Source organism: Lactuca sativa, chromosome 1, assembly GCF_002870075.4.
Source record: "Lactuca sativa cultivar Salinas chromosome 1, Lsat_Salinas_v11, whole genome shotgun sequence".
Lineage (NCBI taxonomy): Eukaryota > Viridiplantae > Streptophyta > Magnoliopsida > Asterales > Asteraceae > Lactuca > Lactuca sativa.
The window spans coordinates 81,491,513-81,507,364 of NC_056623.2; the positions used below are offsets into that span (position 1 = coordinate 81,491,513).

A 15,852-nucleotide genomic window follows, 5' to 3' on the forward strand; every position below is an offset into this window, starting at 1 on the left:
TAGCATGATACATGAAATCCTTAAACATATTTTCTTACCAATGGATCTAAGGTAAAATGGCAATTAATTAGATTTTTTAATTGAAAATTTCCCAAATGCTGACATAGGAACTATTTTTTTAAGTCAGGTAGCTCAACCATATTCTCAAATGTGGGTTCTTGGGGTTTGAATCAGATCAATCATTAACTATTATTGCTTTTAATCACTAACTAAATGTGAGCTTCTTTCTATGACTAACTATCTATATAGATATGAGGTACACCCAAATTATATCCGGGGCTAATATTAAGTATGTTTCATCATTATGTGTACACTTTGCATGCCAAGACATTGCAACTTCTTTTCTTTTAACAATTTATCCAAGAGTTTGGTAAGCACCAGTAAATTTAAGAGATAAAACGAAACCATGTGTTCACTTGGCCATTTTTAATGACAGATAAGATATATTTCTCTTTCCACGTACCTTCCATAACCACCTGATAATGATTTTTAGTAAACTTATGTTAGGAACAATCCATATCAATCCATATGATTGGCTGGATGATGGTGCTTCAGTCTCTACTCCAAAATCTGATTCATCAGAAGGTGAGTCCTTAATCATAAAAAGCAACATCCTTTCATTTATTAGTTCATTATAGAATCCAACTTTTTTCTCTTTCTTTTATAGCATTGCAGTTTTAATCTGTCATTTGTTATAGCTTTTTACTTTTTTTTTATTATAACATTGTATCTCTAATCTTTTTCTTATTAGAGCATTGTTGTCAGCAAAATCTAACTAATTAAAAACTTGTTGCTTGTATATATATATATATATATATATATATATATATATATATATATATATATATATATATATATAGGTGGGTTCAATTGAGAAAATAAAAAAAGGTTGAGAATGGGGGAATCATTATCAGCCACTCATTTATCTAAGCATAAAAAGACACGGTGACAAACATGTAAATATGTTAATAACCTTCAATGTCAAATACGTAACTATAGAGAATTCGATAACAGTTCGTTCATCCTCAAAATTTCTCCTCCAGCCTTCAACAATCATCCAAATTTCTTCAACTAAACCATCATCAATGTCATCCAGTGTTAATCAATCATCAATATTCATAGCTGGGAGGTTCGTCGTTCAAGACAAATTCGCAACCCAAATTCATCAATTTCATCGATTTGTTAAAGTTTGGAACTGGAATTTCCCAGATTCGCAAACGAAATCAGTTGGAATCGGAATTTCTTCGCTGTTCATGAAATTGGAATTGAAGTTCTGGACTCGCAGTCACGGTCGACATTGAAGGACTCAGAATCGGTACTCACAGGTTCCCAATCGGATTTTTGGAAATCAAAATCAAAATGAGAAATCGATCAGACATAGGTGTCGCATCTGAAGTCGAAATCGGAAGTATATGATGATTTGGAATTGATAATTTGATGTTTTTAACATTTTTAAAATAGTTAACTTGTATGCACTCCAACTGTTTGATGAAATGCATAAACTAAATTACCACGTTATATTTATATATGTATATGTTTTCTCACTTGAATCTGTATATGATTATTAAAACAAAAAAACGAATATGCAAGTCTGTATGTTATTCATATGTGAATAAATATCAAAATTATATATATATATATATATATATATATATATATATATATATATATATATATATATATTTGTGAAAACACATTGTAATATTCATATGTGAATATACTGTGTAATATTCATAAGTGAATATATAATCTAATATTCACAAGTGAATATTCTATGTAATATTCACATGTGATATATCATGTAATACTATGTAATATTCATATATGAAAATATTATCTAATATTCATAAGTGAATATACCATCTAATATTCACAAGTGAATATACTATGTAATATTCACAAGTGAATGAATCGTCAAATATTTAAATATGAATATAATATGTTTAATATATGCTATATTCATATATAAATGATACTTAAAATGTAAAAAAAAAATTAATCATAGTTTTTATTCATGTACTGTGGAAAAAACTTGATTCATTTTTATTCATTTATGAATAACGATAGCTGAAAATATAAAAAAAATAAAATTTTATTTTATTTTGAAACTATATCAATATGGATGTCTATTTGTAGAGAATAAAAAATCATGAATTTTGGTATATTTAAAATAATTTTTCGATAAAAATAGCTTCTTAAAAATTAAAAAAAAAAAAACGAAAAAGACTATGTTTTTGTATATATTAAGGTAATATTTAACATAGTTTAAGGAAACATGTTTTGTTGGAAAACACATGTCTATTCTTTTCCCATTTCCGTTGGTACAACGGAGACTTTTGCGGCACAAATAAATAAGTGGCTGAGAATAATTTCCCTATTCTCAATCTTTTTTTTCTCAATTGAACTCTCCCATATATATATATATATATATATATATATATATATATATATATATATATATATATATATATATATATATATATATATATATATATATATATATATATATATATATATATATATATATATATATATATATATATATATATATATATATATATATAGGAATGAGTTCTATGGAAAACAAATAACTAGGGCAACATACGCTGGAACCAATAATCAAACGACGCGTGTCCATTTCTTTATTCACAAGTAAAGTATTGTGGAAGTTATTTATATAGTTACCCTAAAGTGATGTGTTATCATTTTTTCATTGGTTCAAGTATGTGTTGCCCTAATCCTTCATTTTCCATATAACCCTTCCCTATATATATATATATATATATATATATATATATATATATATATATATTATATATATATATATATATATATCACCACTTTAAAAAGAAGGCAACAACATCATCGCATATTTAAATTGTTTTGTTTATTTTATTATTGTATTTATTTGATTTATCATTATATTGTTATAAACTTATAATATAATATGAACAATTTCATAAATTTTTATATCATAACTTTTAATACACAAGTTTGGTATGAATCAACTGGATAATTTTTTTCTATATTTTGATGTAAGGCTTGTTTTTATGTGGTTATAGCATAATTTTTTTTGTTATGTCTCCAGTTATGATTTTCACAATAATATAAATATACGATATCGTTCTTTAACTAAAACTGGACTTATTATATAAAATGTCACAAATTTAATAATAAATTAAACTAATTTTTAGCCATTCTCATTGAGATATGTGTGTTTATATAAATTTTTTATAACAATATAGTCCATCGTTTTTAACAAATGAAAATCGCCGAAATCAATTGTAATTTTGCTTATATTATACTTTAGAGAGGTATAAATTTATACATTACAATTTTGCGTAAATACTTATTTTCGATTTCGACTATATTTATACTTTTAATATCCAAATACCTAATCCGGTTGTTGATATAAACTTCTGCTCATTATTATTTTAATTATGTAATTGCATTTTTGCGAAACACACCAGAATATGTCTAGTATACCATAAAAGAGATAAGTTTCCTATCATCCAATTCATTTTAAACCAAAAACTTTTTAATTTCTTTTTCAATTAATATAGTAAATTAATTATTATTCGAATTTCAACATTAATTCTTTATTATCAATATAATATATTGTTTATTTAAATATGATGTTAAATTCTAAACAATAATTTTATATACTTATTTTGTTGATTTGAAACCCTCACTTTGTAATTATCAATCTTATACATTTAATTTGTTAATTTATATATAATGTTAAATCTAATACATAAATCAAAATTCAAAATAAACTTAGATAAACATTTTCAAAACCTATTTTTTTCTAAATAGTTACACAATTTAAATATAAAACCTAAATTAAAATGTCAAATTATAAAATAAAAAAAAATAGATTAAATATAATGTTAAATATATAATCTATATCAAGAGATAGTTTAAAACTTATTTAAAAAGTAATAAATACAAAACTGCAAAATAGTCCATATGGTATGTATTTTTTTGACTTTTAGTTCAAACCTCGATTATTTTTGGTTTCATGGTTCTTTTAGTTTTTATTTTCCTTTTATTCTTTATTCAATGAAATAATTAAAAAGTAATAAAAAAAAAACTCCACCTCTCTCTCTCTCATATACCCAAATGTACACTTTTTAATTCATCTTCTTCATATTCCCTCCATCACTTGCGACATCAAAAACCCACCATTGTCAAATACGTAAGAATAAGAGGTGTTTGGAGATGGGGTGAATGTGATGTTTAAGATTCTAGATTTGACATTAACCGGGTATTCTTTTGTGATGAATAGAAGTTGAGATTCGAGGTGGTTTCAGATGCTCTGTAGTTTTTTAGAAGGGTGTATGATCCGTAGATCACCTTCATAGAAAACAAACATATCTCAAATAGATGGATTTTGACCATAAGATTTTTCCCTTTGAAACTTATGATATTCCTACTTCACTTCCAACGTGATCTTTTCTAGAACCCTAATCCTAGTTACTTCAAGCTCCATTGTAGTTGACCAAAATGTGATTGTGTCAACTCGTACGTGTCTGTTTCAAGTTTCAGTTGAAGATTCAAATTATAACAACATTTTTCAATTAAAATAACGCATTGAAGGCTCTAGATCTTTGTTACGTTGTTCACATTCCCCCAATTTCAAATCTTCTATTCATCCATGGAAATTAGTTTAATTTTTTATTATTACAATGAATCTATGTATCAACAGTAATCGATAACTAAATTGCCAAAGAAATTAAACTAGAGGAAAAGAAGAGTCTTAACAAAAGACCTTATTGGGGAGGTGAATAAAAAACAGCTATAAGCAACAAAAAGGGACCGATATCTTCAAACTCCTTTGAATCAAGACATTGAATCAAAATAATTAGGAAACACAAACTGAAAATCAAAAGAAAACAGAAGAAAATCAAGTACACACACACACACACACATATATATATATATATATATATATATATATATATATATATATATATATATATATATATATATATATCGTTAAAGGTTGGCTGACCACAACCATGAAAAAGGAGATAAGAGACACTATAAATATGCACACACAACGAGAGAAATTTGGCAAGATCTTGAAGAGCGTTTTAAAAAGGAGAGTGCACCGAGGGCATACGAACTAAAATGAAAACTAACTTTAACAAGATAAGAAAACATGTTTTTCTCAGCATACTTTACGAAGCTAAGATGTATCTGGGATGAGATACAATCCTTCACATCACAGTCAAAGTGTATATGTGGAAAATGCTCATGTAATCTTGGAAGAAGACTCGTAGAAGACAAAGAGAGAGAACACATCTATGAGTTTCTAATGAGTCTTAATGAAGAATTTCAAACAGTTAGAACCCAAATTCTTAGCATCAAACCAATGCTAACCTTGAGGGCTTTCTACCACCTGGTTGATGAAGACGAAGAACAAAGAAGTATTACCATGTCATGCAAAACCGTTGTTGAGGCAGTAACCTATCTAAGCCGAAGTTAAACATCAATGTATAAAAATATTTTTTACAAGAAGAATTTGAAGTGCAAGCATAAGCACAGTGGAAAAAGTGAACACAACATTGATGGCTGTTTCGAGAAAATAGGATACATGATTAGTGGGAGGCTCGCCAACAAAGACATGCAAGTGATCAAAGGAAGAACACATCCCATACCAGGTCTCAACATTGAGTAATACAAAAGGCTTCTTGTTCAATTAAGTGATCCACCAAAACCAGAAGTAAACATGACATTTTTACTAAACCGCTTGGAACAACAAGCTTTCATTCTCTACTTGTCAAGATGGGCTTTCGATATCTACACGCTCCAACTTGAAGGGAGGGTAAAGGAGTTTTTAGGATTAGCTTTACTTGTTATTTGTTTCCTATTATGATTGATTTAATTTCCTTATCATTGTTTCGTTATCTTTTTATTTATTCTTCCCAAAGTCATGTCCATGTATAAATACGAACATGATTTGTACACAACACTTTTTAGCCACACACAACAATTTATGATTTAGATGATTGTATTGTACAACTATATAAAATATAATTTGTTGTGTATGGATAAAATTGTTGTGTATAGATCACCACCCCTTCAATAATATTAACGATCAGGAAATTAATTCTTCATGTTAACCCAATTATGTTTTCTTTAACAAACAAATATATTGTTTAGTTTAACCGATAAATACAAAATACCTATTTTTTTATGACTACCCATTTCACTAGGAATGGTAACTCTTTGATTTGGATATGAATTACGAGAATTGTTGATATCAAATGAAGATACTTAATCGCTATTAAATCATGGGAAATGAAAACTGAATTTAATCAATTTATTTTAAATATCATAAGGGCCCTTAGTTGCCTAATATCTTATACTATATTATAAAACATATTAGTCATATCTTGAATTCTAAGAAGTATAAGTTATAAAGCTTTTTGTACAAATCAATTATGCATAAATAATTCACTAATACTTGCCAAAAGTTTGAAATTTTGAATTAAGGAAAGTAATTAAGAAATTCAATTTAGAGCAAAATAAAAACTTTAAAATATTAAAGTCATGTATATAAAATAATTTATATTTATTAAACTAGACATTGCTATTAATTAATTCACATCAATAGTATAAAGAAATAATATAAATATATGGTATAAAAGATAAATTTTTTATTTAAAATTGATAATTTTTATTACATAATAACTAATAATAAATTTTAATAATTATTTTCCTGTAAGAAGGTATTCGCCAAAAAAAAAAACTATTTATCGTCATCGTTTTACGCGTGCACACATCTAGTTATAAAGAAATATGGTTCTTAACTTCTTGTTCTTTATATTATGGACGACGTTGAGTCTAAAGCTGTCCAACACATCTCAGCCATTTAAACTCCCCCATCTTTCAATCCTAACGGTAATAACTCTATATTTACGGTTTTGGCACAACCGATTGCGGCGGTTTCCATTCCACCTACGTCTGCTCTGGGTTCCATGTGCACGATCATCTCTAGAAGCTCCCAACCTCCGTGCTCCCTCTTTATTTTCCCTTTCAACTCACCGATGATCGCCTACCTTCAAAATTACAAACCCTCGCTTCCGTCACAAACCTCTTCGAGGCGCTCGGTTTTCTAGTGAGCACAATCCACGAACACACGAGGGAACGACGGAGACTGACTGAAACAAGAAGAAAAGATGTCAGGCATGGGGGACGGGTACGTGGACACTGCCTAAGACGGTGTAATGATCCGATGGCTCGAGAAACAACGAACTTCTATTCTGAAATTTCTTCTTCTTTTAAGGGATTCTATGTACATCGGATAATACCAAGTTACCCCAAATCTGACAACATTAAATCTCAGGTAATGTTTTGTTTATTTATTTGACGATGTTAATCATACATTTTGTATTTTATATCTTAAGCCTAAAGCATCATATTGCGAACGTGGAAATTTGAGAAAAACAAACATTGAATTGTTACTCGAGTTGGCCTTCAACTATTGAACTTTCATCTATTTGGTCGTTTATGACAGAATTGCCCTCGATTATTGATTCTACTTGTGAATAAGGAATTTGGTCAATGAGCATTACTGATAATAGTCAAGGACCTTCTAGAGGCAATAATAATCAAGATGTAGTTGTAAATGAATTGAATTTATGGACAGGTTCTTCAAGTGTTCGTGTTGATGATAACAAGAAAATGTAGTTCAATAAGTTGGGCAGCTGAATTCTTCTTCATCAAAGGTAATTAGGTCGGTTTATGTGATGTTACTTTTTCTATTGATTATCATTATGCTTTTTTATGGTAAAAAGAATAAAGTTTTGGAGTGGATAAATGTAAAACATCTCTAATAACTATGAAAGAGTGCATGCAAACACCCTCATAGTTGTATTTTTTAATCATGCATCGAGTAAGGATTTTTTTGTATTGTTTACAAGTAGACATCACATTCAAGAAAAAAGATGCTGAAGCATTTGATGATGATGGATGCTATGTTGACTTTAATATGGATGAAGTTGACTTGAGAATTGAGAACTATGAAGAACTCTTTGGTGTAGGCCATAATGATCCCGAACATCTTTTTGCAAAAGTTGGGATTGATTGTTTGTTTAATGGTGTTGAATCAAATTGTCATGGTTCATATGCTGCCAAGGTATTACTTTCACTCAATTAACCATGAATTTTTTAATTCAATTTTTAAAAAAAGATGTAATTTTAATGTGTTTTTATGTGGTTAGGAATCATCAACTGGACATGGGAATCAAGTGCAACCAACATGCAGCAATGCAGCATCAACCGATTCATTAATAAGCTGCAAAATAGAACCAAATCTGTGTTATGGAAGACAACATTCAAACATCTCATTCTCAAGTCTCACAGGAGAGAGTAACGGTGGTGAATATCAAGATTATGGAGCTTCTTCTTCAATACTTCTAATGGGTGAGCCACCATGGTTCATCTAAGGTGGTGGTGTTGCCTCTGATCAAACCACCACTGCTATTGGTAGCAGAAGTGATGTCCTCTGTTACAGGGGAAAAAAAGAAGATGAGAAATTGAGTATCTTTACTACTCTTTTTATAATGAGATATGAATGAAAATATAGTGTTTGGTACACAGTATTTAAATAGGGAATGGAATAGAGCATTATGACGGAATGGAATATAGGATTCCTCCCTCGCAGAATATGTGATTCCTTCTCCTGGACTGATTTTCATTCCAATGGGGAGAGGTGTTTTTATTTTTCATTCATTGATGGAATGGAATGATATATTATATTTATAAATTACTTTTGTTTATATAAAAAAAACTCAAAAGCTGAATTAACTTAGGTTTTGTTATTTTCTAAAGATAATTAAAAATACTTTTTTGATTATAATTCTGTTTTAAGATTTCATGATAATTGACTCTATTTTATAAGATTTCATGATAATTTAATCTTTTACTTATACATGGAAAACGACATATTTAAATGGCCTATTCCATTCCTTCAACAAACTCAACATGATAATGAAATGTAAAGATCCATTTCATTACTTTGCTCATTCAGTTACGTTGTTCATTCCATTCCATATTACCAAACAGATCCTGACTATGATCTTAAACCCTAAACCCTAAATTTGTGTTTTTCGTCTTATAGATTTGAGAAGAGAGTAAGATATGCAACACGAAAGGCACGGACAGACGTAAGAAAATGTGTGAAAGGGAGATTCGTGAAGGCTGGTGATGCATATGATTATGATTCCATAAGTCAAACTCGAAGCAACTAAGAATCTTGACATGTTTCTTAATGATATGAAAAGAAGTAATGGGAATGATTCTGATTCCGATTCCAATTTCAAGATTCATCCGAATCATCTGATTCCCACATCTTCGCGCCAGTTCCAAGAACAATAATATTTGTCTTGACGTCAACACCCCTCGGGCTAAACTTGGTTTTAGTCTGTTTTTGTTTCTTCAAATGCTAAATGTTTTTTATTGAAAGAACACAGGGTTTATTGTCATGGCGGGCGTGGACTTATTAGGACCATGGATGATGATTGTGATGGGTTTTAGGTAAAACAAATAAACTAGAAAAACAATTCCTAAGTTCACATGCAACCTACTTTGGATCTATGTTTTATCTATTGAACATACAACTTTGAATTGCAAAACAAGAACCCTAGAGGAGAGAGAGGCTATAATCAAAATTTACAACCTAGGGTTTAGTAATTACATACCTTTCAATTGTTATAGTAAACAATTGATAATTCCTTGATCTTGATCTTGATCTTCTTGGAAGCTTAGCACCACAAGTGTAATGCCTCTAATGGAATCACACCCAAACTAGCAAGAAGGAAAGTAGAGGAGAGAGGGGAGAGGGAGTATGCAAAATTTCGGCCCTTAGGGTTTCTTCAAAAGAAAAGAGTGTGACCAAAACATGAACCAGGAGGCTCCTTATATAGTTGAGGGATCTAGGGTTTAGGGAAAACCCTAGTTATCCTTTGCTTAGGGCCTAAGCAAACCCAAGGGCCTTATCCAAGCCCCTATGGACGAAATTATTAGGGTTTCCCCTAAAGATTTCATCCACCCTTATCCAAGGGGTTTCTAGAGCCTTCCACTCAACTATTAGATAATTGCAAACTAGTCCCTGCACCTTATAATCAATTCTTTTAACCCCAAAATTAATTCTAATTAATTTCTGGCTAACAATTAATTAAACAAAATGATTTCTCATTAATATATTAATCTTTTAACATATTAATAAATTCATTTATATTAATTTATTAATCTTATAATAAATTAATATCTCTCCTTTCATAATTTCCTTGTCTGGTTGCTAGGTTTGAGGGCAACCCAAAAGGACTGTGCTGCTATCAATTCAAGTACATACCAATTATAGTTATGGGCTTAGACACCTAATCCAACAGTCTCCCACTTGGATAAGTCTGTAACTATAATTGCTAGTATGCCTTCTAAATTTGACCAGCAAATTGTAGCTTCCAAAAAGCTGTTGCCGAACTCTGACCCAGTCAGTTACGTGTCCTAAGATAAGTGATCATATAATCCTTCGTTCTGCTAGATATCCCTAGACAAAAGACATGGAATGCAATCAACCTCTTTGTCCAGAATCTATGTTTCCCGATTCCTGATTTGTGATGATGTAGGACTTCTAATTGAACACATCAATTTAGTCCTGGCTGGGCCCAGCACACAAGTCAACACCAAATCATCGAGGGGCCCACAAATATCGCTTTTCCTGTTAGGGCAAAAGGAACGAATAAACATTGACTCATATGCTTGTATCTTTTACACATCAAACCATACATGATAATACGTTTTATAACACCAAGTTACTGATGCGTTTTCGTATCACCAATGCATAGCCGACTTGCAAATCACAACTCATATATCTCTGTTTCAAGATTATAAGATATTATCGTCTCAGTATTACTCGTGATGAATTCCATGAAGTAATACTCTGAGCGAGGGTTTATCCAATACTCAAATCTCAATTTCTGAGTACTCATGAACGTTGCAGCAAATACATTGCCATGTCTATCCTTAGACAATCTACAATCCAGTTCATGACAGTCTTGATTCACTACTTACTTCCAAAAGTACGAGCGACTGTGGAGTTTGAATAATCTTATTATTCGGGAAGTAAAACATGCAAAATGAAACACAATAATAAACAATTGACAAAAGGTAGAACCCAAACTTATAAATAATACTTTATTATTTAATCACCAAAAGTCAATTACATTTACTTTGTTACAAGTTTCAGAAAACTAATCTAACTACTAAAACTAATATCATCTTTCAGTCCTATGCTCCGAGCATGCTGAATATGCTTAGCCCTACTCAGACCCTTTGTGAGGGGATTTGTTGGGTTATCTTCAGATGACACCCTCTTCACTATAAGATGGCCTTCTTCTACTCTATGTCTGATGAAATGGTACTTTCTATCGATATGTCTGGTTTTACCATGATCTCTCGGTTCCTTTGTTAAGGCAACCGCTCCTTCATTATCGCAGAACAGTTCCATAGGCTCCTGGATGGTTGGAACAACTCCGAGATCCCCGATGAAGTTCCTCAACCAAGCTGCTTCTTTCGACGCTTCACTTGCTGCTATATACTCTGATTCACAAGTAGAATCAGCCACCGTATCTTGCTTGGAGCTCTTCCAAGTAACTGCTCCTCCATTTAATAAGAATACCCAGCCTGACTGAGAACGGAAGTTATCTCTATCCGTCTGAAAGTTGGCATCACTGTAACCATCTACTCTCAAAGTATCATTGCCACCAAGTACAAGGACCCAGTCCTTTGTTCTTCGCAAATACTTGAGTATATTCTTCACGGCTATCCAATGAGCTCTACCTGGGTTTCCCTGATAGCGACTGACTATACTCAAAGAAAATGCCACGTCAGGGCGAGTACATGTCATAGTGTACATGATCGATCCGACAGCGGAAGCATAAGGTACACGAATCATGTCATCTATTTCCTCATTTGTACTCGGGCATTGAGTCTTACTCAATTTGGTATTGCTCTGGATAGGTAGCTCTCTCTTCTTGGAATTTTCCATACTAAACCTCTTTAGTACCTTATCCAATTATGTGCTTTGACTAAGTCCAATTAGTCTCTTCTTTTTATCTCTCAATATTCTAATCCCAAGAATATAGGCGGCTTCTCCTAGGTCTTTCATGGCAAAACACTTTCCAAGCCAAGATTTAACTTCATTCAAGGTTGGAACGTCGTTACCAATGAGTAATATGTCATCGACATATAACACCAGAAAAGTTACTATACTCCCACTAGCCTTGATATACACACAAAACTCATCTTCACTTCTAGAGAAACCAAACTCTTTGACTTTCTCATGGAAGCAAAGATTCCAGCTGCGAGATGCTTGTTTCAATCCATAAATGGATTTCTCAAGCTTGCATACTCTATTGGGAAACTTTGCATCAACAAAACCCTCTGGCTGACTCATGTAAACATCCTCAGCCAACTTCCCGTTAAGGAAGGCAATCTTGACATCCATCTGCCAGATTTCATAGTCATGAAAGGCAGCTATGGCGAGCAATATCCTAATAGATTTAATCTTAGCCACCGGCAAAAAAGTCTCATCATAGTCAACCCCTGGGGTTTGAGTGAATCCTTTTGCAACCAGTCGAGCCTTGAACGTATGCACATTCCCATCCATGTCTGTCTTCTTCTTGAAGATCCATTTGCACCCAACTGTCTTCCGACCTGGTGCACTATCAACCAAATTCCAAACTTGGTTGTCATACATGGACTTAATCTCGTTGTCCATTGCCTCTTTCCACTTGGAAGCCTTTGGGCCTGCCATTGCTTTCTTATAAGTGACTGGTTCATCTAAGTTTACCAGTGTTCTGTCACTTATGAATGTGTCACCATCTGAAGTAATATGAAAACCATACAACTCAGGTGGCACACTCACCCTAGTGGATCTTCGAAGAGGTAATGATTTATCAACCGGTTCAACAGGAACTGTTTCCTCTGGTTGAGTGCTAGTGTCATATAAGGTTCCTTCATTGGTTGACTCTTGAATCTCTTCAAGGTCAATGGTACTCCCACTGTCCTCTTTGAATATGAGCTCTCTTTCCAGAAAGACTCCTCTTCGAGCTACAAACACCATGTTTTCACTAGGTCTGTAGAACAAATATCCAAAAGACTGCTTTGGGTAACCAATGAAAACACATTTCTCACTTCTAGCTGCTAGCTTGTCGTGAGTCTCTCGTCTTACGAAAGCTTCACAACCCCAGACTTTAATATGTGCTAACGAGGGAACTTTCCCTGTCCACATTTCGTGAGGTGTTTTGGCAACCTTCTTTGTAGGGACAAGATTGAGGATGTGGGCGGCTGTCTCTAAGGCATACCCCCAGAAGTGAATAGGAAGCGAGGCACGACTCATCATAGAACGAACCATGTCTAACAAGGTTCGATTACGCCTCTCAGCTACACCATTTAACTGTGGTGTCCTAGCAGGAGTCAATTGTGAGACTATTCCACATTCTCTCAGATAGTCGTTGAACTCGGTACTAAGATACTCCCCGCCTCTATCGGATCTACGTATCTTGATCTTTCTGCCCAATTGATTTTTGACTTCATGCTTAAACTCTTTGAACTTTTCAAAGGTTTCTGACTTATGTTTGATCAAGTAGATGTAACCATATCTGCTATAATCGTCAGTGAAAGTCACATAAAATCGATTAGTATCCCTTATGGTTGATCTGAAGGGCCCACACACATCTGTGTGTATGAGATCCAACAGACCTTCACCTCTTTCACAAGACCCTGTGAATGGTGATTTTGTCATCTTTCCCAAAAGACAAGATTCACACATATCATCTGATTTTAGGTCAAATGATTCCAACACTCCATCCTTTTGGAGTTGGGCTATGCGTTTCTTGTTAATGTATCCAAGACGACAATGCCACAAGCATGCCTTGTCTACACTATTAGACAAGTCAATATTAAGTACACTATTTCCTAAGCTATCAACACAAGTCACTGTTTCACACACACCATCACAAGGTAAAGCTTCAAACACAAAAACACCATTCTTATAAACAGAAATTGAACCATTCAAATCATTAAAAGAATATTTAAAACCTTGTCTGAACAATGCATGAAATGAAATAATGTTTCTCGTCATCTCAGACGAATAGCAACAATTTATTAAATCTAATCTAACATCATTACTAAGCAATAGTTGATAAACTCTGATCTTGGTCACTGGTGAAGACTTTCTGTTCCCCATGATCAAGTTTATCCTCCCATGCTCTATCTCCTCACTTTCCCTTAGCCCCTGCAAATCAGAACAGATATGAAATCCACATCCTGTATCAAGGACCCATGAACGAGAAGATAATGAGTTATTAGCAGAAATAGTGTAAATACCTGCCGAGGATGGCTTCACTTTGCCATCCTTAATATCTTGCAAATATTGTGGGCAAGATCTCTTCCAATGCCCCTTTTGATTGCAGTAAAAGCAAATGGCCTCTTTTGGATCAGAAACATGGGGAGTGGAACCATTGGGCTTAGCCTTCGGGCCATTACTAGATGACACAGCTTGAGCCTTGCTCTTCCAGTTTTGCTTGGGAGGACCTTTCCTCTTCTTCCCCTTTCCCTGTCCAATGGCCAAGACAGGGGCACTTGCAGGTGTGGAGGGTATACTTTTACCCTTCATCCCTGCCTCAGCTGTCTGCAACAAGTTGTGCAATTGGGCCAAAGTCTGCTCAGTGTTGTTCAAATGGTAAGTTAAGATAAACTGACCATAACAATCAGGCAACGAGTTCAAGACCATGTCAATGGCCAATTCCTCATCGAAGTGAATGTTGAGCTTGACCAAACGCTCTATGTAGCGTTGCATTCTTTGCACATGAGATACAACCGATTCCCCCTCTTTCATCTTGCAAGCCATGAGTGACTTGACTACCTCAAACTTTTCTTGACGAGCTCGCTTATGGTACTTTTCCATAAGGTCCTTGTTCATCTCAAAAGGCCAGTAGTCCTCATAGCACCTCTGCAAATCTTGGAACATGGTTGCAACCATGATGCATGCCACTTTGGTAGCATCATCATAGTGTTTCTTGTAGGAAGAATACTCTTTGGGAGTGGCTTTTGACTCATCAAGTTCTTTGAGCTCCTTTTCAAGGACATACTCTTTGTCCTCGAATCTAAGCGCCATCTTGATGTTACGCATCCAATCGTTATAGTTGGAGCCATCCATAATGACTTTGGAGCAGATGTTTAGTAGAGAGAAGTTGTGGCTGGAGGATGATGAAGCAGAAGTGTTTCCAGGAGTAGACATCTGAAAAGAAAGATAGTTTTAGTTAGATTCCAAGACACCTCAATATAATAACCCAAAGATATCATATCAAGGTTAGGACCCAACCATGACGATTTACAACTTAGAAATGGGATGCCGAGATCCAAGTTCAAATCTCATAAAGGTAGGTGAATGACGATTCACCAATTCCACCATTAGGAAAAATAAACGAAGTGAAATTCCTAATTCTTTTGAGATACATTAAAACTATTTAATGGCATGTTTTAATCTCGGATTATACTCTACTATTTGTGACTGGGATACCGAGGATCACAAACTAGATGTGAATAACCATGCAAATGTGCTTGGTAACCTTATTGTCTTTATCATTAACTATTGATGTGCCGGTAAACCACACACGCTCCATCAAAATGATAATTATAAGATACCCATTACTACTCTTTATTAGTGCCTTTTAGTGTGCCGGTTAACCACACACGCTCCACTAACGACCAATAAAGAATGATGTGCAATTTCATGGATTAGCATACTTTTCACATTTTTCCTAAAGTAACTAGAGT

At 33.2% G+C, this 15,852-nt stretch overlaps 1 pseudogene; it reads left to right on the forward strand.

Moving 5' to 3' along the window:
* The first annotated feature begins 482 nt into the window (after positions 1-482).
* Positions 483-9,260, forward strand: LOC111885990 (zinc finger protein CONSTANS-LIKE 9-like; annotated as a pseudogene).
* Positions 9,261-15,852: the final 6,592 nt, after the last annotated feature.